Raw genomic sequence first — 23,512 nt, 5'->3', positions numbered from 1 at the left:
GTTTCAGATTCAAGCAAAACGGAAGCAACATTTGTTTTTTTCCCTTTGCAGGAAAGGCCACTGCAAGAGAAAAGACGCTCTGCTGATGCGGAAGTTGCGGGCATGGCCTGGTACTGCAAGGCAATTGGTGCTAGAGTGGGAAATCTACCCAATTTCTCTTTCCAGAATTGAAGGACATCACATTTTTGGCTGAATTCTCCTTTGTCGATCATAAAGATGTAATCTTGAACTTCTTGTTTCAACTCCTCCTCTTTTGATACGGTAGCTGGAAGGAATGGGGTGTTTACAAGCCTTCGCCTCTTGAAATGCTGAGGTTTCTCTGTAGATTAAAGGAAGAATCAGTTAATTACTTGTATTTATTACTAGGAAATGGATGAAAAGTTTAATAGTTATATCGTTTTAACCTGCGCTTAAATTTGACGATGGTACTTGTTCAGGACTAACAGCAGCATTGCCTTCCTGAGACGTACTGGGTAGTGGCATTTGGGAAACTAAGCAAAGTCCTTGATTCATCTCAGTCCTTAGAAATTCATTCAGTCTTCGTTTCCCTTCATCAAACAGCTCACCTGGCAGTTCAAGTGTTTTACTAGGATTCAGCATTGTACACATCAAGCAAGTCATGTCGAAATTATCATCAGTAACATTCATGATGGTTTTGAAACGCGTTTGTAACTCAGCCAGAACTTGATCACTGATACGCCGAAGTGACGCATCAGTCTCTTTCGCGTTGACAAATTGCTCTTGCAGGCTCAAGATTTCTGGAATAATAGCAGCAGCCGTTGGGTAGTCACCTTCTAAGTAAGTTGTCGCGGTAGCTAGTGGCTTTAAAAAGGCCACAAATTTTTCCACATCTGCCCAATCAAAATCAATACCCCATAATCTATCTCTGCAGACATCGATAATTGCCGACTTTAAAAGTAGAACTCGTTTTAGGACATAATAAAAACTATTCCAACGGGTTATCGCCACTTTCAGCAATTTTTTCCCTGTCAACAACTTCAGCTGTTGATTGGCGACCCCAGAAGCATTGATTTTCTTCAGAAGTTTAAGAACTGCTTTCCTTAGCTAGCCCAAACTGGATTTTTTGTCATCCAAGATTTTGTGAAAAACGAGATTGAGGGCGTGGGCCACGCAAGATAGACGTTTGCCAAATGCTTGACGATAAAATTCTTCAATTTCAAGGAAATCATTGTACTTCGTTTCGATCGCATTTGAATCCATTCCTCCTAACCCGCTGTCCGATTCAGAATCAAATTCATCATCCGAATGGTCTGATTCATCATTGTTGTCCAACTCAATGTCTAATTCTATTTCGACAAAAGGATCTGTTTCAGCATCGTTTACATTATTCACTGCTCCTTCTTCAAAAAGATCCACTGATGGAACCATAGGCTTCCGTTGAAACACTGTGTATGGCTCTAATCCTTTTACTTTGTTTGACCCTTTGTCAGTTGTAAACCGAATAACTTTTCTGGTGTCCAGTCCATATTCCTTGAAGATTTTTTCGAACAACTCTTTGATGCGTGCCCCAGTGTGTGGGTGAGGAAAAACGACAAGCCAAAGCAGCAACTTCTTGTTTTTCAGTTGTATGATTGTAATAAATAGCCACAATGCCCAAATAAAATTTGTCAAGGCCAGGCTGGCTCCAAATATCCATGGAAAGGAAGTAGTTTTTCACAAGTTGCAAGTTAGAAATGACTTTTTTCATGATGTCCTCAGAATATTTAACTACCCAGTTCTTCAGAGTGTTTCTACATGGAAGGCTATAAGCAGAGCGGGAATCTAAATTATGAATGAGCTTCTGAAATTCCTCTGATTCCACCATACTTAAAGGAAAAGACGTGCAGGCACAAAGTCGTGTTAGATCAAGCTTCAATGTCTGGAACGATGTACTGTTTTGTGGGAGAGGATTTCTTTTGTGGACTGGGACACCGAAAGATTTAGCTTTGAAGAAACTAGTAACAGATGAGCTGCGTGACGATGAATTCAAAGTCTGTTCAGCAATTTTCAATTCTTCTGACTGTAGCTGTTTCAGTTGCTCAGGATGATAAATGAAGCCTCATATTTGTGGTATTTCTGCCTTTGTTGGAGTATGTGCATTTCTTCTCTTTACCATCAACAATTTTCGTCAGATTGCATTTGGTTTTCAGTTGTTTTCCTTCTCCACTGGTATCAAAAAATTTCCAAATGGGACTTCTCTTCTTCGGACCTCTTGCTTTAGCATTATTGGAGAGGCGCGAAGATCGACCACTGATGTTGATATCGCTTTCACTATCTTCGCTTTCTTCGTGAGAATCTTGGGCCGTAGAAGAGTCAGTCCCATACGTTTTGAAAGGAGTTGAAGACAGCATAACGGGGCCGTTCACATATGACGTCACGGACTTTTTGACGATTTTACACCCCCCCCTCCCCCCTTCGTCACAATTCGTCACAGTAGGTCTACCCCCCCCTCTAATATGACGTCACAAAGTCAGATACCCCCCTCCCTTTTTAAAAATTGTTTAAGCCACTAAAAATTCTTTATTTTCTGTATTTTCTGTAGTTTTTAATACAGAACACAATTAAACACGTAACACAAATACACCTTTTTAGCGAAATAAAGGAAATGACTGAAAAAAAGTTTAAGCATCTTCCCACTGAACAGATTTTAAATGCTCTTCGACACTAATAATAGGAAAACCGTGAAAGCCAGTTGATGAATCGGGGGGCACAGAAACTCCGTCCAGATCGAGCTCGTCTTCTTCAAACCAATCTACACTTTCTTCGTTTTCTTGATTAGCTAAAATCACCATCATTTCACGCTGCCGTCGAGCAGCAACTCTTGTTGGTCTGATCTTCTTTGAGGCCTGTGCGTCCATTTTTTTATGCTGCGCTACATGACTGCGGAGCATTACGAGTGAGGCAAAGTACAGATGACATGTCTTGCAAACTCGATCATTTAAAGAAGACTGAATAGAAGGGCAATAGAGGTCATATGGGATCACTTTATGGGCCTTTGCCGAACGGGGAATAAGATCGTCCAATTTGAGACTTTGTGAGACAAATAACGATGAAAAAAAAAAAGATTCAGTTTTTGATCTTTCTGGAATCTTTAAACCTTCGCTAGTTTGGGAAATGGGAAGTGGTGGTGGGAGAAATCTTCCAGGGACTATTGAAAAGTAGGAGCTCCTAGGTTTTGAACAGCAGCTTTCGTCTTGACACTTTACGATTTGTGTGAAGTATTGGCTCGTTCTTACATGAACGTCGAACCAATTCTGATCTTGTTTAACTATATTTGAAAGAAGAATTTCCGAGTTGGATGGGTCCACGTACTCGGCAACACAGGGAAATTTGTCGACTTCTAAATTAGACCAAATTTCGGCGAGCACTTTACCGGCGTGTTCAAAATTTTTTTCCTCTAGTTCATCATCAATAGTTCGGCCGCTGTTATCCAGGTGGGTTCCAAAATGGTCATGAGGTAAGATGAGACCACTCAGCTCCTTGCTCAACGGAGCCATCTTTCGCTCGACACGGTTGAAAGCGCTTCTTCCAGGAGCATTTGTAGCCACAAAAAGACCATCAAGGTTATGATTGACAAAATGATGTATTGCAATCTGGATAACTTTTTAATATCTGGGGTTTTCGTCGGGTCCTCCGTCGACAGTAAAAATCACGATTGGTTTCACTAGCTGATCGAGACCACACCTGGTGATTTCGGCGAACTCTTTAAGGTTCAAAAGTTTTTCAAAGTCAATTGCGTGACTTAATGCTGTAGATGATGAGTGCTTTCCCGACCGAATGGCAATGTATGTTGGGCCGGAATAACTCACGCATTCTCGATTTCCGAATCCTAATAGTAGTTTAAAACATATATATTCTATTCCCTAAAAAACTTTAATTTCTATTTCACTAAATGTTTGGATGAATTTGGATCCCAGCGTAAACTGAGGGAATCAACTTATGTTTCTCGGCGACTACCCAATCGTGATCAGGTAGACTCACACGGTATTCAACATGCATGAGTAGAGGGCTCTGTTTGTTTGCCGCAGTTAAACCAATCGGGACACGACATTTGTCGTCTTGACTTATGAAGCAGACTTCTTGAGGTCCGAGAAATGAGGCCAATTCTTCTAGATATCTGATGGTGGCTGTACAGAATGGGCCATCAACATGTTGAGCATGATGGTCGTTTTGCGCCCTAATTAGTTTCACCGGGACTGTTACAACATGACGCTGGCCTTCAATAGATGCACTTCTTCTTGGCAAAAGTCTTAGATAAACACCGCTTCTGCTTATCTTGAATCCATCTTTATTTAATTGCTCAGTAAGTTCGTTCAAAGTTTTGATAGTACGATACACGTCGCTCTGTCTTTTTTCATGAGAAGCTGAGCCGTGCATGGCCAATGCGATAATAGTTTTTAGAAGCAAAGGCTGATTTTCTTCTACTCTTGGCTGCCCAGGTCTGGTTCGAACTCGCAGTTCATCTCGAAGGCTAGGATTTTTTTCTATGGCTACTTCTTGACGTTTTTTCTTTGCGATTCTCGCTTTCTGAGATCTCTCTACGTCGCCTCTCTTCCTTTTAAGTGCCTTCTCCAATTCAATTTTTTTTAACTTCTTTGATTTTAATTCTTTCTCTTGAATATCAGACAGCAACCCTTTCTTGTCCCGATCTTGTAGCATGCAAATGTCTGAATTTAAACAATCAATCTCTTTTTGCAGCTGTAGCTGAACATGAGGGACATATCTATTACACTTTAATTGAGCTGGTGAATCAATAGGCTTTACTGTGTTGATGCCTTCAGAAACAGTTTCAACATCGTGGTCGGATTCATCAAATTGTGATGAATTGGGGGCAAATTCTAATGTTGGTGACGATGAATTTGTTTCTTTATCTGACTTTTTAGGAATTAATGCCTTAGCCCAAGTTTGCATCAGGCCACCTTCAGCTCTCATTGAAATTGCTCGATATTCTTTCAGCAAAATGGCAATTTTGCCGGGCAAATCTGAATCGTTTTTTATTTCGTTCCATTTTTTAATGACGTCTTCTTGACAAGACTTTCTACTCTTAGTTCTCTCGAAAGCGCTAACATAGCCTTTAAAAAGAGACTGATATAGTTCGTTTTTGTTCATTATTTTCTTAATTGGTCAAGCAAACGAGGTGCTGACAATCACTTTGCTCTAACGATCCAGAAAAACTAAAAGAAATTTAGGAAGTTGCCAACATATCCCATTTGGTGGCGCTTGTGTAGTGCCTTGTGACGTCCCACTGTGAATACTCCCCCTACCCCCCTCGTCACAATTCGTCATACAAGGTGCACCCCCCTTCCCCCCCTCGGCTCGTGACGTCATATGTGAACGGCCCCAACGTCATCCATCATCGGCATGTATTCATCGTCATGTGAAGTGCCTGCTCGCGGGTTAGACGAACGTTTTCGTTTTGCCATTGAAATGAAGTTGGCTCAATTTCCAATGAAGACAGTGACAATTGCCAAAGTAGATAGGTCTAACTTAATCAGGCCCTGCAATAAAATAAAATATATCAAAAACCTAAGAAATGCTATTAAAACTATGAACAAATTCATACGTCAGTCTCAGAGTCAGACTCAGAGTTATTCAGGTGCAGCTTGCGAGTGAAATGAAGTTGATGTGACAATTGTCAATCAAAAGTAGATGGACTGACTTAATCAGGCCCTGCAATACAATAAAATATATCAAAAACCTAAGAAATGCTATTAAAACTATGAACAAATTCATACGTCAGTCTCAGAGTCAGACTCAGAGTTATTCAGGTGCAGCTTGCGAGTGAAATGAAGTTGATGTGACAATTGTCAATCAAAAGTAGATGGACTGACTTAATCAGGCCCTGCAATACAATAAAATATATCAAAAAGAGACATAAAATATATCAAATGAGACTGTAAATTTTACAGTCTCATGCCTCGCCAATATTTGTTTTTTTTGCTGATCTGCATGTCCGTTTGGAAGATCAAAATAACGCTGGTCATTGTATCCGCGATCATCTATAACTTTTTCTCCTGGTTGAAGGGCTCCAACAATTGCATTTCAAGCGAGACGAAGATCTGGCCATTCGTCGCACGGAACACCTCCGTGAGCCCAAACAATGTCCCCAGTGCGGATACAAATTCCAATCTCATATCGCAAGCCGGGACCATTGAATTTGTGAGACCACCATTTAGGGTCAAACTCTGATGGTTCCATGATTTTAAAATCAGTCCCGTCAAGAGAAATAAATGTAGATGCGTTTCTTGGAGCGTTTCGGAAACGTTGATCCCAGTTAAGCTTTTGTAATACAAATGAGAAAATGTCTGAAGCAATTTTTTAAAATTAGCAGAAAATATTTCACTTACGACTGGCATGTCTGCAAGAAGGTTGATGAATATGTGAGACCACTTTCGAAATGTTTTTTCACTAACTCCGATTAAGTTTGCATTAAATGTTTCAATACTATATCGTTTTAACAGTATCAAAGCCCATAATAGATGCTCTGGTGTTGAATTTCTAGGACGAGCATTAAACAAAATGTCCCAAGCAACAAAACACACTAAAGGCGATGTTCCAAAAAAACGCTTGAAATCTTCGATAACCTAGACTAAGGCTTCCGTCAAGGTCATGTCCAGTTATCTTGTGCCCAGCTTTCCAAAATGTTTCAACTAATGCCATAGCTGAACTTTACAAATCAATAACAGAACAAAACAACAAAGCCTCTAACTTTCTGTCGTCTGCACTGTCAAGATTGACGTCAATTTTAGCAGCATTAATCGTCATATAAATTTTTTAAAGTAAAGCAAATAGGAAAAAGTTTATCAGAAATCAAAGTTCTGTAGCTACTGTTATATACATTATCCTTAGGATAAATTTTCGTCATTATCCGACTCGAGAATCGAACCATAGCCCTTCTAATTGCCAATGCGACGCTCTACCAACTGAGCTATGGGATTTATGATGATTTATGTTTTAGGTTGAGTGTGTTTTTTTTTCTTGAAGTGAAAGCTGCACATGCACCGAAAGCAAATGAATGCTGAAATATGCAGTGAAACCCCTGCGGTTTCAAAAACGCAAACTGCGATAACTAGCCCCAATGTATTGCTTTCGCCTTAAGTTTTGCGAATGTACGTTCTCCGGGTAAACTTACACCAATATTCGCTCTGAAACTAGCGAAACTATAAAAATCTGAAAAATATTTGTCACCGCAAGTGTGAAACTTACGCCTTTTTTGCGAAAGTTTCGCTCCTGCGGGAGCGAAATATTTCAGAATTGTGATAGTTTCGCTAGTTTCAGAGCGAATTTATATGTTCTAAAATAGAATCTTTTCAGCATCTTTTGAATGTCTTGCTTGTTGATATAGAAAATCTCTTGAAAAAAGGTGGAAAAAGGGCCCGCGATATCAATTTTGCCCAGGGCCCGCCAAACTCTAATCCGGCGCTGCTAGACTTTTGCGTTTTCAAGTACAAGTTGTCAACTTGACTTGAGATTTTTGTGCTCGGAATCCTACTTGGATGAAAGTCTGAAAAAATTTTCAAGTCAAGTCGGAAAACCACCTAAGTCAATTCGAAGTCAAGTAAAAAAGGTCGTTCGGAATTCGACCCCTGGTTACTGTTAACGGTGTGGATGGCTAAGTCTCCTCCCATCAGGACTGTCGAGTCTCTGGGTTCTCCCATTATGGCGATTATCTCATCCTGCATTCTCTTGCGTTCTGCGATGGGCATGGATTTGAAATTTGGCTTGCCATCTGTAAGTTTTACGTCATCACTGGGGGTAGCTGGGTTGTGGTACTGCATGGTTTTTTTCTCGGTGGGTTGTGATTTGCTTGGGGAATGTCCTAACCCATTATCGGTTGGCAGTAGTCTCGAGGTTGGGACTTGCTGAGTTTGTCTTGGGGTAGGGTGTCTGGCACGCGTTATGCTCGTCAGGGCAGGGAAAGGATTTGGATCGTATTGGTATGTCTGGAGCCTGGGCTGGAATTATTATTATTTTTCTTTTGGGGGGGGTCACTTTTGAAAGCTTTGTCACACGTCTATTCACTAAGAAGGTTTGGACCGAACTCCCTTCGATTCTTGAATACGAGATAAGCTTTGATGTAATGTTTTTGTTGACTTGCGCCATCTATTCCCTGTAACAGTTGGAAGGCATATGATGGGTCCATATCAAAATTTTGTAAACAAAATCTAATTTTTGGCGTAAATCGTATTTTACGGTAGGGTTCTTCTATTTTAGCTATTTCCGTTAGAATCATAGCTACGCCCATATGAGAATTTCAATATATTAAGTATAACTATTGCGGATTTTTACATTTTTTAAAATTTTTTTTATATTTTTATATTTTTCATATCTTTTTTGATTTTTTTGTATTTTTCGTATATTTTGCTTAAAAATAATGGAGTGTACGAATATTTTTTCGAGTTGACAACCCTCTGGAATTACTGACATTTAGATCAAGGTCTACCAGGAGAGGTAGACAAACGCCATGCAAGCAGACTAGACATGGGACCTTGAAGGTTCCATTAAATTCCGCTTAGAGCGCGAGCGTCAGGGAGGCATAGATTCAATTTTACATGGCGGGTATGAAATACATGATGTAGTTTGCAGTGTTGGGCATCGATCACCAAATGGCGATCGATGATCTCGATCTCGATCCCACCAAATTTTTGATCGAAATGATCAAAATCGATCACGATTCTTTTTTGATCGAATTGATCGAGTCGATCTCGATCTCGATCAATTTTAAAAAACAGTTTATTTCCGGATTCCGCGGCAGATTGTTTGCCAGCACTAGCTTTTTTACAACGATTGGCATTAGCACTGGAAGTACCTGCAGCAGCATCTTCCTCACTGATATAGAATTTTATTATTTAGCTAATGAGGGAATTAAGCTAAACATTTAAGATTAATGTACTCACACATTTATTTCTTCGGAGTGTTCTTCTGAGTTTGATGAAGCTACACCACTATCGACAGAAGCCATCTGATTCAGACTGGTCTGCAGAATGCAGAAAATAAAACTATCGAAAACTATTTTGATAAAAAAAACAAATAAATAGAAAGAACATACACAATCTATTGACAGTAAATAATACCTTATACCAGCTTACACCTTGTAAACACACAGAGCCGAATTAACTAACAACGTAAAAGAAAAACACCACCTGAAGATCCTCGTCGACTCGTCGTCTGAAAAATATTAGAAAAAGATAAGAGCTTTGATTGCAACTCATAGGTGGCGCCACAGTCGAATTGATTCTCGATCCCAGCCCTTTCGATCTCGATCTCGATCCCATCTTTTCGGAGTGATCGATGGTCTCGATCTCGATCGCGAAAAAGTGATCGATCGATCAATCGATCTCGATCTTCAAATCGATCAGAACAACTCTGGTAGTTTGTTTACAATATTTTATTCGTTTGAAATATATGTAATGATTTTTTCTAATATTGAGCAAACTGTGTTTTTATTCAAAAGTTAAAAATTGAAAAAAGCTAATACATCACATTTTTGCGAACGATATGGCTAACATTGTTAGCCATATGCCTAACATGATGCATGAATATAACTGACATTTAAGTAATAAATTTTAAATTAAGGAAAGGCAGCATTTTGATTTCGACTACAAGCGTCACACACAACAAAGTGCAAATCTATGCCTCCCTGACGCTCGCGTTCCAAGCGGAATTTGAGGGAACCTTCAAGGTCCCTCCATTATTCTGGCTGATGAAAGGGATAGGGCGTTTGTCTACCTCTCCTGGTAGACCGTGTTTGGATGTTCGACGGATGTAATTTTTATGTGTTTTGACCGCCCTAAACAACGTCGTCTGACATTCTTAGGATATCCGAACAGGCTTTCATTTGGCTATAAAGATGACATGTATTGGATCTCTAATCTTGACAAAACGTTAGATTGTATCTGGATTTGAAGTCAGGGTCCCCGCACAACAGTCGAATTTTCTTCCACTGAGCCAATCTACAGACACATCATTTTCGAACAATCCAATCGAATTGTTGTCAAACACGTTTTTCTTCGATAACAAATCACCAACAGGATTTTAAATAAGTCAAGATGATGTCGAACTTGAGGTTTAACCAGAAGTAAATAAAATGCAATTGAACAAGTTATGCTAAATATTTTTTATCTTTTAAACTTCAGCATGATTTATTAAGTGTAAAGTTTGTAATATTTGAAATTAATCCTATCATTATTTCTTATCATTCTTTTCATTTATAAATTTTAACCTATCATGCTTGCTTCGAATATTATTAAATGCCGAATAATATATTTATATAAAAATTGCTCCATTTTTTTAATAGCTTAAGTTAATTTCCAACGGCTTGATTCCCGTAAGGTGAACGGCAAGTCTTCGCAAACAAACTCACTACTTACATATATTTTATTTATTATTTTGTAATAAATTTGAAAATAAACTATCCCGGCAAATAGATAACCACCCCTTTATTTATTTTTATTTTTTCGTAGTAAATGCTGGACTTAAAATAAAAATAGGCTTTTGGGCAAAATTTGAACATGGTTAAGTTCCCCCTTTTTTGGAACGAAATTAATTTGGACAATCAAAAATGAAACTTAGCGATCGGCCAAAATGAGCTGTAATCGGGGTAACCGCCCCGCACCAAAAAAGTCATTCGGGGCTGAATTGGGGTGCTACTTTTTAAACCATGGCAGGGCGGGGCAAAAATTGAGGTTAATCCGATTGCCCCGATGCAATTTTTTTTAAATTGCCGTTCTTATGGTTTCAGGGTTTAAATCGGGGCAGGCGGGAAAAACGAGCTATAATCGGGGTTGTTCTCGGGGCGATCGGATAAAAAAGTCTATTTCCCGATAGGGATTCTATCAAAATGACCTCATGTGTACACATTGTACTACACCACCAATGCCGATTTTTCCGATATTTTTCTCAATAGATGACGTTTGCTGTAATAGGGATTTTAACACAGGTTTGAGGGTAGTTCAGATACGTGTTAAACGTTTTCTCGTTCGTCGTGCTGCCGCTCCCTTACTAACGTTTTTGCAAAGCTGAGATAATGTTTTTGCGATTTTTGGGTTTGTTAGTTACGCAGGAAATAAAATTGAATTCAATTTAGGCTTTTTACCGTCGTTAGATGGCGTTTCTTTTTTTAAAAAGGCTTGAGTTTGTGTTGGTAGGTGGCGTTTGACTTGAACAAATGAAGAAAGCAATTTTTTCATTTAAATTTGGTACCTTCATATTGTTAAATAATTTTTTAATAGTTTTATATTTGTTTTATAGGATACCAGAATTGTCATTAAAATTTTGAACCTTCATTTTGTGCAACAACGTTTGATTGGTGCTGTATTTATTTTATAGGAAACCCGAATTGTTGGTGAGATTCATCATGAAACAAATTGTATTGTAATTCGTAAAGTACCGTGTCAAAAATAAAGAAATACGCACTGATTTTTCTTATTACTTGTCGTTAAACAATTTTTCAATTAAGACATTTTTTTGCTTAACCCTGTAATGATGGAAACTAAGAGAGAGAGAGAATCGAATTCTGCTGCAACAGTTTTGTATTTCTAAGTCAAGAACAATCACTATGAACACTATGGTAATACAAAGAAATCTTCGGCTGACGTCGTTGACTGACGTCCAACATCTGCCTCTCCCTTCTTGTCGCCTAAGGTGGTTTATATAGTTTAGGTGTCCGGGATGCAATTCTGAGATTGAGTTTGAATTGCACGGTAATAAACTCTGTCAGTCTGTGCTTTGGGTATCCCCAAAGTCCGTGACAGGTTGTAAGTGTTGGATGAGTTACAAGCTGAGATCAGGGATTACCGTGACTCATCACTTGCGTGAACAGTGTTGTTCAGCGCGAAGCGTGAAGACGAAGGAGTTTTATATCAAACACTTAAAAACGGAACAAGCACAAAACAGTATATTGGCAAGCATATGAGTAATTTTATTTGCATGCGACAAGTATCTGAGTGATTGCATTTGCATGAAGGCTGTCCCTATCGATATTGAATGACAATATTGATTATTAAAATAATCATTACACACCTCCCCCCTTTAAAAGACTCGCCCTCGAGGCTTCTCAAAGGTTGGAAGGAAAGTTACATCAAAAGTATTATGGATGACTACGTGAATTTGTCGGTAGTGAAAGGCATTTTTCCAATGGTAATCTTATCAATGAAACAATACACTTCATTTTTAGTTTGGGGTCTTGCAGTTGAATGATAGTTTTTTTGTTTATACTGCGTCCGGTTTCCATGATGTTCGAGGAGTTGGGATTAGAATTGGTGGTGTTTGGAGTAATTCTTGGTTGAGGGAGGTAAACACTTGACAGCCTTCTTCCCAACAGTAACCTTTTGGGATGACATATTTTGGTGTTGTGTGATTGTGAGAGATAGCACTGTCGACATCTATAGTAATAGGTACGAGTGCTGGAATAGTTAAAGAGGGTGGAGTAAAGAGAGACGGAAGTGGAAGACAAATTGGTGATAAAGGTAAAGGTTGAGGTGTTATTGAAGGTGTTGAATCTGAACGAATTAAAGTGGTCTGGTCAATTGTAGGTGTATTCGAATTCGTTGGTAGTTGCGAGGGAGCTAGAAGAGCGCTAGCACGACTCAATAGAGTGGTGGTCGCAATAGGGTGACTGTGGAGTGAAGTTGGGGTAGGGAGTGGGGTATTGGATAAAGGGTGTTCATTTGTGGGTATAGTCCAGGTAGCTCGTCGAATAGGGATGGCAACGTTAGAGGCGTTGGGATTTATAATCACATTGATCCGTTCAATTGGGGGAGGGGGGATTTTGTCGGTATTTTAGATAAAAGTAAATGAGAGCGAGAGCGATGATGAGAAAAATAAAGCTTGCAGCTGAAAAGAGTTTTGTAAGCCAATTGAAAGAAAAGTTGAATCTACTTTTTTCTTCGAAGTTCAAGATTGTGTAAATATTTAGCTTCAATGTCTACTTCTTCGTTGAAATGATTTTTGAGGCCGATCGAAGAGATTTTAACATTTGGTCTATTTGGTTTCCAGGTGCCATTGAAGTATTCGTGAGGTTGTCCATTTAGGTTGGCGAGACCATTGCTCCATGTGCAAGGTCTGAATTTCGTTCGGGTGAATCCGTCTTTTCCAATTGTATAATGATGGAATTTACCCAAGTAAAAGTTTTCCGTCTTTTTCCCATATCGTTGGTTTTACGAAAAATATATGCACAACCTTTCCGTAAACTAAGATGCAATTTCAATTTCCCCAAATCTTGTTTTGTGCATGGAAAATTATCCATATAATGTTCTTAAAAAATTAATAAATTTTACGGTTAATATTTTGGTTTCCCATATCGTTGGTTTTACGAAAAATATACGCGCAACTTTTCCGTAAACTTGAATGCAATTTCAAGTTCCCAAAACCTTGTTTTGTGCATGGAAATTTATCAATATAATGTTCTTAAAAAAGGAATAAATTTTACGGTAAATTTTTTGGTTTCTTTTCATATTTTTTTCATTAGATTTACGGAAAAAACACAAATATTTTACGCAAATAATTATTCCATTTTATTTCATACTTTATAATGCAACTTTTTTAACTTTATTTTAATAATTTTTTTTGGAATGTGAGAAGATCTAGATTTTAAGGGTTGCCACAAAATCATTATAATGCACCAAGGCATCTACCATACAGTGTGCTGAATAGGTTGAACATACCACTTAGCATTGCTGTACTCTCCAAGAATGTCAGGCACCCTTGGCTCCTCAACACGTCCGAATCGATAGTTATTGAAATCATCAGGTACGGCAAACATCTTCCCAGCAATCAAATTAAAATCTAACTCGTCGATTTGATGGCTTAATTTGGAAACGACGTAGGTTTTGTAATCCTTTGAGCAGTATGGCCTGTTAAAAGCTGAAACTACAGAGGAAAATTTTCTTCCTACTACAGAATACTCTCGAGATTCTTTTGGGTACTCAATGATATCAATACAAACAACGATTGAACCATTTGCTAAAATACACACATTATTGGGGAACTTATTGCTTAGGGTAAAAGTAGAAAAAACAAGTTTTTTAAAACCTTCCGTCATTGAACAAGAAATAAAAGCATTCTCCTTTAAGTGAATTGTTTTCATTCTTTTGGCCTCCATTTCAAATTCTTTGAAGGACGTAATTATTCTGCCATCACTTGTTGAAGGGAAAACATACTTATTCTTTTCTATGAGTCGGTTTCTAATTTGTTCAACAGGTAAATTACCAGACGAAATAGCTATTTAAAAAAACCGGGGAAAATTTTCAAAGGGGAAGGCGCTATTGCACGCAACCCCGCATTTGTACCGAATCACATTATCGGGTAAATGTAGGATTTCGTGAGTAGTAAATCGACATGGATATTTCATGGATATGAGTTTGACGACATAATTACAGGTTTTTGTATCCAGGAAATGTTAATCTCAAACCTAAATTAAAATAACCTTTATTCATGTTTCTTTTAATAATTTGAACAGTAGTATTACCTTTCTGTATGCACCTTTCGCAAGACCAGTAGCCCATATGACCAACAATTCTCTTCAAAAACGAACGCATCGGAGTGTCTGCGAAGACAACCCGCAAACTTGCCGTAAATCCACGACCTTCGGCCTCAAGATTATGCGGGCACAGACGTTTGAATTCGTCAATAGTCAGTTTCATAAGCTCTTTTGCGGATGCTTTTACTTGTCCTTGCTCGAAACCGATTATAAATGGATTAGAAAAATCCAAAACAGTTGGTTGTACTGTAGATGCAAATGATGGCGCAATAGAGTGGACCCTACCAAGAATAGCAATCATTCCTGGTTTTTCTGAATTTTGGAAAATCTCGAAGCCATCAACATGAAGATCCACTTCAAAATGGGGAATCGTAGATGGTGTTCTAACCCCTTATTCCTCGCTTTCTTTGCGTAGCACTTTTTTGGCACGACTAACAACCATTTCCATGTCCAACGCTTCAATCTAAATAGTTAGCAATGAATAAAAACCATTTTTTATTGAAATGTTAAAATGTCGTATAATTTTAAAAATACTTTTTTTTGCAAACTTCTAGGCAAAAGTTGGGGATTTTCCTTATAGAAGGTGATGTATTGAAGGAGGTCTGCATTTTTGAATACCAGACCAACCGATGAGCCTGAAAATGCCGACTCCACTCCGAAATGCATGTATTTTGATTTTTCCCGTAAGAAACGCGATGGTGGAAGTCTTGTAGGAAGCTATTTCGTTTAACTCCTCGAGCCGTTGATGTTACCACATAGGCTGATGTCCAGTTATTTATTCTTGTTTTTTCAGAAGGAAATCCATAATAGTCTCGGCCATCAAATTGTAAAAGTTGTTGACCTGTACTCGGCAATGTGTCATATTCGGGAATGGGCTGGTGTCGCTTAAAGAGCTTTAAGAAACAAGTCATTTTACTCTTCTTCTGATGGGTAACAGCCGCAAAATGTTGCAGCAATCGCTTGAACGAAATAGGATCCGGCGAACGCTGATCGTTATCTACTATTTTTATGTGCTGATGAAAATTTGTTTTACTGCCATATTCTGTACTGCCTCGAATCACTTCTGAAATTTAATATTTTAGTACACATGTCTTTTAAAAGAAAAAAGGAGGAAATTTGTGGCATACCATCAACATCAAGTTCCATTTGCGTTTCAAAAATTTCATTGGATATCTCAGCCAAACTGTTTCCATCCACCGCCATAATAGGGGTTAAATCACGAATATATTTTTCGTTTAGATCGTATTTCTTCTTTAATTGTGATTTGGATTTTTCAATATGCTTCCATGAATCAATCGGCACTCCATCTCTCAACCACACTTCAATGATGCTCTCTGCTTTTTTGGTTAATGAAATCCAATATTTAACCTATAGGTTCCCATCCGTATTTAGTTTTCTGGGCTTTTACGTTTACAGTAAGTTTCTTACATTGCTGAAGGAGCATTGTTTGTCCGTCAGCTTGCACACGTTGACAAGTGGGGAGGCCTAAAATTATTCCTGCTAAAATGTGGCTAGATTGGGCCATGCTCATTGCTAAAATTTTTTTGCTTTTTAAGGATTCACAGTAGACATTTCTAATTTCGTCGTTCAATTAGTTATAATTGAAATATCAATCAATGAACCTGAGGTATATTGATGATGGCTAGCTTCGTCTATGAATGCTGGTTCGTATGATAGAAAAATTTCTTTCTTTATGAATTTCCATTCTAAGTAATCAGTTTCGTCTTTTTCTGTACAGTCGATAAAGGTGGGTGTGACATTGTTAAATTGTTGATTTTGGTATGAGAATATATATAATGCCAGGCAGTACCAATTGACGTTGTTGTTTTTTATTGTGTTGTCTTGTATTGATAGGGTGCCAGATGTACTATTATATTTCCATAGTTGTCTACTGGAAAGGGAGGTTTGGCAATTCGAATAGATGATGTTGTTAAACGAGGGGCTAGCGGTGACACATAAGTGTTGATCAGACTTAGGGATTATTCTGTTTTGTATAAACATGTAGTTCTCTGCGTCGATCGATGCACAATTTACTGCTCGTAGTTCTTTTGCGTTATTGTTAGGTTTGCGTACACAAAAACCTGTTCGATCGTTAACTAAAAATGAACTGGAAAGATTATATCCGAATTCGGAAGGGATACTAGCGGAAGATGTTTTGTTAATAACGGTGGTTGGTGCACGAGAATAGCGAATGTATGTATCAGCTATTCCTTTGACCTTGAAGGAATGATCGAATTTGCAAATGGTTTCAAGTTTTCCGTTTATGATAAATTCTAATTGTTTTTTTTCGTCTCTTAAATGCTGTATGGTGGAATTAGAAGAATCGTAGAGAAGTCCTCCACCTCGTCTTACTACTGTATAAATACAATGTGTTGGTTTGGCTACGGGCTTGGTTTTCAAATGAAAGTTAGGTGACCTTTGTGGTAGTGTGTAATATTTGAGTATGAGTTTGAGTTTAGAATTCCGAATGGGGATTTGATTGGGAAAGTTGCACAATCCTGTGTAACATTAAATTGTTCAAGCTCGCAGTTCATGATGGTGTGGACTTGTGTAGTCATCCAAGATCCGTCTCGTTTTGGAGGGTTGTTGAATGATGCCGAATTGCCGATGAACTGTAATTTATTGCCGCTGCAGGTTTCGTAGACTGCCATTTTGGCACATTCTTGAACTGTGACCAATAGTGGTGTTTCTTGGTATGTGGTATCGTAGGCTCCGAAAAAATATCCAGTAATGGTTTTCTGTCTTAACCATTGCCTACAAAGGTATCCGATGTTTCTCAAAGGTGGCTCATTCTTGCTGATGACTTCGTATAATACTTCTGTGATGTCGTTGTAAGATGGTTTATTGCAAAAATGAGGCTTACTGGTATCGAGGAGTCCAACGAAAATAGGTTTGTTGCAGATAGTTTTGGTTCCAGGAACAAAATTGAAGAAAGAAGAAGGAGGTTGAATAAATTCATCCTATAACCGAAATAACAAATGGATATTTGTTTATTCGCTGTTTGATGGGTTGCCATAAAAGGATGGTCTTTTTATGTGTGGACCTAGGTTGTAGCAAGTTCGTTTGGATCTGTTAGATGGATCTTTATTTTCCTTATCAGAGTCTGAATTGGCAGTTACGAATGCTCTCTCATTATTGTGGCTAAGATTTAGTGATACATCTTGATCGTTAGTGTGATAGTTCCTATGAGATTCTTCTTCGGTAATGGGTGGTTGTTCAGGAAATAGATCATCAATTGTAAAGTTGTCTGGTTGGTTGGGAAAAAGGTCTAGTGTTGAGTCATCGGAAAAGGTATCGATGTTCCAATCGATTGGGAAGGAGTGGGGTGAAGGATTGTCTTTCGTGGGGGAGGGGATGTCTGGTACATCTTTTCTTGGTGGGAGAAACTTCATTCTATTGACGTGTACTACGATTTCACAAACGGAAGTGGTCGTAGTTTTTCTTTTTCGCGTTGAGCGGTATAGTTTAGGGGACCCATTTTTCTGTTGACAATGTATGGTCCGTCCCATCGTGGAGTAAGTTTAGATTTGAGTCTCATGTCGAGAAGTAATACTTTGTCCCCGATGTTAAAAGTTTTTTGGTTAGTTCCTCTGTCGTAGAATTCGATCTGTGTTTTCTGTGCTTTACGGAAATGTTCTTGAGCGATTACAATAGCTTTGCGCCAAATGCTGAAGAATTCGTCTGCTTCGGAATCAATGTACCGTTTTCTTGCAGTTGATGAGGAAATTTCATCTGGTTCAATAGGATCCTGTCCGAATAGAAGATAATGAGGGGTTTCGTTCGTGCTAGCATGGACTGAGGAATTGTAAATATACATTATGCGGAAGAAGGGAGAGACAGATGCTGGACGTCAGTCAACGACGTCAGCCGAAGATTTCTTTGTGTTACCATAATGTTTCATAGTGATTGTTCTTGACTTAGAAATACAAAACTGTTGCAGCAGAATTCGAGTCTCTCTCTTAGTTTCCATCATTACATCTGGCGCCCAACTCTTCCTGAATTCCCCCTTCAACCATACTACGTTAAATTCTTTCGACAATATTTTCTTCAGTGTCAATTCAAGCTACCCTGTATTGTGGTGAGTGCCGTTCGTCGCCTCTACCGTGTTACATTCAGACACCAATCTCGTTCCCTAGGGAAGATTCCCCATAAGTCTTCAATCACCCACTAGCCTCAAGGTATGGTACTTTAATAATATGATAAGCCCATCGTCTATGGAAGTAGTCGCTCCTACTAGTTTAAACCCTGATAGTGGAGCAATAGCACTCATTGAGAAAGGCGTTCAATTACGTGAAAATTACCCAGAAGGTGGATCCGACGACGATATCTCAACCAATAGTGTTAATCCTTCTGCTAGAAGTGTTCCTTACAATAGAAAAACCCATCCAAAACCAGTTACTGCCCGCCAAATAACCGACTCTTATCCAGATACGTACAAGTCGTACATCCTTATACGATCTAGATTAGAATCTGTCATTAGAGATTTACAAACACAACTTAAACAGTTAACCGAAAACCAACCGTCAGGCAGACCAACTAATGAAAAACGTGAAAAAAATAGCCAATTTAAAACATCAGATACAAAACCATCAGACTGAAATTCAGAAAGCGACTTCAGCCCTTGCATTAGTTCAAACACAGAATCTTCAACTACAACAAGCACATTTTGATGCTACCATTTCATCAATTACACAACAAGCAAATAATGACCGTTTAATTGGAGAAGCTCAATCTCAAATTGCTTCTATTCAAACAGATAACAATTATCTCGAATCCCGAGCATACCAACTTCTTCAAATCAACTCACAGCTTGAACAACTACTTCCAGAAAAAACTTTAGAACTCGAGACCAGTAAGGAGGAACAATTAGCCCTTAAGGCAGATTTTAGAAAACAAATAGATCACAGCAATAAAACTTTAGTTTCTCTACAAGAACAAGCTTTGAAAGATAACGCCGACATTTCGGATCTCAAAACTCAGCTAAGAAACCGCACAGCCATTCAGACTGAGCTTGAAGCAAAAGTAAAATCTCTCTCAGAAGATCTCTCACAGCACGCTACACAATACTCTAAGCAAACAATAGACATTAATACACAGCTACGGTCCCTCCAAACACAACTCTTGGAGAACAGCAATGAAAAAACGGATATACAACAGACATTATCCAATAAAATAGCTTTATTAGAACACGAAAAGACTTCCCTCCAAATAACCTTTAACTGCCTAAAAGATCTTCCACAAGATACAGCCACAAACGAAAGTCCTTCACTACGACAAATAGCTATCGATCTCCAAACCTCCAACAACCGTTTAATTGGAGAACAGGCGGCACTGCAGGAAACGATCTCCCAACTTAACGACCAAATTAACCACCTTGAACTCCATCTTAAAAACGCCACATCTAGTAATTCTAGTAAAGATATAGAAATAAATTCTTTGAAGCAGTCACTATCTTTTGCGGTGTCAAAATTCAGTAACCAATCCTTAGAGCTTAACCAAATAAAAGACACATCCGAGCGCCAACGATTCATTATCGAAACTCTAAAAACTTCACCAGCTAGCAACCTCATATCCAACGCTATCGATCGTTGCAACGCGGAACACCTTACACACGCGACGCGCATGCTCTCGCAAGACCAGCCGACACCCATCATGGAAACAGCATCAGACCAGGGAGAATTGGTATCCATCCCACTTCGCGAGAAAATACCTCGTTTCAGTGGATACCTAGGTGACATCAGTGTCCAAGATTGGTTCCATGAAGCCGAAAGAATAGCAAAAGGCGCTAACTGGTCTAGAGAACAAATGAAACGATACTTCTCAGAAAGATTCACAAAGTTGGCCCTTTCTTTCCAAGAAGAAATTGATGATCCCAACTATCCCGATCCAGTAGTATCGTATCAAGAATGGAAAGAACTCATCATTCAGGAATTTAAAGATCCAACGGAAAATCAATACTTTAAGAATGAACTCAATGAAATCAAACAAAAAACCAATGAACGAGTACGCGATTTTCGCGCACGAATCGACAAAATTTTAATAAAAGGATACGGTGAAAACATGTTTCGCAGCCAAAACGAAACCCTTACTTCAGTTAGGGATGACATATTAAAGTCAGCTTTCGAAAATGGACTAAAAAATGATTTACAGGCCGGTTATGACAACAGAATATCTGCTACAGCAACTTACGATATCGCCATAGCAACTGCAACAGAAGTAGAAAGCATCCTAACCAGAAAACACTCTTCGGCAAGACCACGGCAATCCGATCTTAGTGCTATAAATCTCAGTCACGGGCTTTTATCATCCGACATTGAGGACCTTAAACGAAAATTCGAAGGACTCACGTGTTCTTCCATGGAAACTTTACAGGATAAAAGGACCAAACCAAAAGAAAAACCGATAGTATCTGCGCTTTCTTCATCCGAATCAATTTCTACTGGACTATCCCTCAACGCAAAGGCTGTTCGTTTTTCACCCAATGTAGGCGGTGAGGGAATCCTTGGACGACGATCCCCTTCCGGCAGAGACTTTTCAACTAGCCCATCAAGATCAACAGTTCGACCAACAAGTCCCTACAACCGGCACAGATCACGCAGCCCTTACGATATGAGCCGCTCCCCAAGCCCTCACACAAACCGACATTCTTCTAGCCCTTACAATCACACACGATCTCTAAGCCCTTTTCCAAACACACGATCCTCTACCCCTTATCCTGGCACCCGTTCTCCAAGTCCATTCAACAGGAGCCGTTCTCCTAATCCATTTGCTAATCAGCCCTATGTAAACCCACCAACCAACTTAACAAAACCCGCATACCGCAACCATCCCTACACAAAAAACAATCTTTATGCAAAGATACACAACAACACCACACTTATCAACCTCCTTATTACAGACAATTTAATAATTCGTACCAAAACGTTTACCCTGGAACACCAAGAGTAAACAACCCAACACTACCACGAACTCAGAAAAATAGCCAATTAACCTGTTTTAAATGCGGCAAACCTGGTCACTTCAAAGCAGAATGTCATCAATCATCCTTCCGAAAAAGGTACCCTCCAAATTAGAACAACCCACTATTTGGGGGGTTGTTCTAGATAGTAGTCATAACTTTAACGCTATTAAGTTACATATAACAATCGGTAATGTTAGTACACCAGCATTAGTGGACACCGGTGCAGAAGTCAGTGTTTTGTCTCATATTATTTTTGCCTCGCTAAACCCTTTTTACGTTCAACAAATACCATATAACATGGACGACCTAAAAGCCGAATCCAATGCTAGTTTAAAAATTGTCGGATACTTTAGAATATTGATTAATTTACCTGACATTAAGTCCAGGGTCGAACACAATTTTTATATAGTTTCAAATTTACGATCTAACTGTATCCTTGGTCTAGATTGTATCCGCGATAATGGTATCATTATCGATGGTAATATCCTACAAATACTTTCACGCAAACCAAAAACAGTACTGGCAAAAACAACATTCGCAGATGCCACCATTTCAGTAATTAATAAAGGTCCAGTAATAGATAAGAGCTATCCTTTTACATTCAACTTATCTCATCTTTCCGAACACCACGAAGCCTCTTTTATGGCCATCTTTAAAAACCACCACCACTATTTTGCCGAATCTATGTTACAATTAGGAAAAACTTCCTTAGCCATTTACCAAATACACCTGATTGACCCAAAACCAGTCTGGACCCACCATTACCCAATTCCTATTACCCAAAAACCTTTACTTAATACCTACATCGATGATATGTTAGCCCATGACGTTATTCGTAAAAGTTCTAGCCCCTACAGTTCATCAATCGTCCTTGTTAAAAAGAAAACTGGCGAATTGCGCCTCTGCATTGATTATAGAAAATTAAATAACGTAATCGTAAAAGATAGATATCCCCTTCCCCGCATTGATGACGTAACAAGCTACTTCAAAGGAGCCAAATTCTTCTCCACACTAGATCTTTTTAGTGGTTTTTGGCAAATTGAAGTTTCAGAAGAAGACAAATGAAAGACAGCTTTCACCTGCGAAATAGGACACTTCGAATTCAACAGACTCCCATTCGGATTATGCAACGCTCCAGCTACTTTCCAGCGATTAATAAACCTCGTTCTGGACGAAGTGCTTCACAAATACGCTCTAGTATACCTGGATGACGTCATCGTATACTCAAATTCCTTAGAAAATCACCTTACCCAACTCAATCATGTGATCCAACTGCTTGGACAAGCAGGTTTAAAAATAAAACCTGAAAAATGTGAATTCGTACAAAAGGAGATAATATACCTTGGACATATTATCTCAGCTGTTGGTATTAAACCAAACCCTAAGAAAGTGGAATCCGTTGCGAAATATCCGGAACCGATAAATGTTGACCAACTGAGGACGTTCTTAGGCCTAGCCAATTATTATCGTTGCTATGTCAACAACTTCGCAACAATTGCCCATTCGTTAACTGAATTAACAAAGAAGAATATAACATGGTGCTGGAAGCACGAGCAAAAGGAAGCTTTTAACGCGTTAAAAAAAAGATTGACATCTTCGCCAATTTTGAGGCATCCCGATTTAACTTCTGCGCAGTATTCAATCGACAACAGACGCATCACAATACGGCAATAGGAGCAATCTTAAGACAGAATCAACAAGGAGAAGAAGTGGTAATCGCTTATACTTCAAAACATCTATTAGATAGAGAAGCAAACTGGTCAACCATCGAAAAGGAATTATACGCTATTATACACGCAATCAAGACCTTTCAAGTTTACGTACATGGCACACATAACTGTGTACTCCGACCACAAACCTCTGGAGTATATTATGATGAAACAAAGCCAAAATGGACGACTGGGACGCTGGTCTCTATTTTTGCAGTCCTTCGACATAAAAATCATCTATCGACCCGGTAAAACTAATCAAAACGCTGACACGTTGAGCCGAATCCCAATCTATCAAAACAGTTATGCCCAAGCTATAAGCGTTATCTCTAAAGTAGGATTGCCGTCAGCAGACGAAATCAA

At 38.8% G+C, this 23,512-nt stretch overlaps 1 non-coding gene and 1 pseudogene across 1 annotated transcript; both read right to left on the bottom strand.

Moving 5' to 3' along the window:
- The window catches only part of LOC123475566, a 28,052-nt pseudogene extending 19,909 nt beyond the window's left edge, over positions 1-8,143 (bottom strand).
- Positions 5,928-6,922, bottom strand: LOC116922351. The gene is made up of 2 exons (XR_006650001.1): positions 6,388-6,922; positions 5,928-6,279 (listed from the first exon to the last, which is right to left on the bottom strand). It is a non-coding gene; the product is annotated as an uncharacterized LOC116922351 (transcript).
- Positions 8,144-23,512: the final 15,369 nt, after the last annotated feature.

This window comes from Daphnia magna, linkage group LG8 (assembly GCF_020631705.1).
Source record: "Daphnia magna isolate NIES linkage group LG8, ASM2063170v1.1, whole genome shotgun sequence".
NCBI classification, from domain to species: Eukaryota; Metazoa; Arthropoda; class Branchiopoda; order Diplostraca; family Daphniidae; genus Daphnia; species Daphnia magna.
Note: the sequence above shows the minus strand (reverse complement) of the source record. Positions and strands in the feature narration are given on the sequence as shown.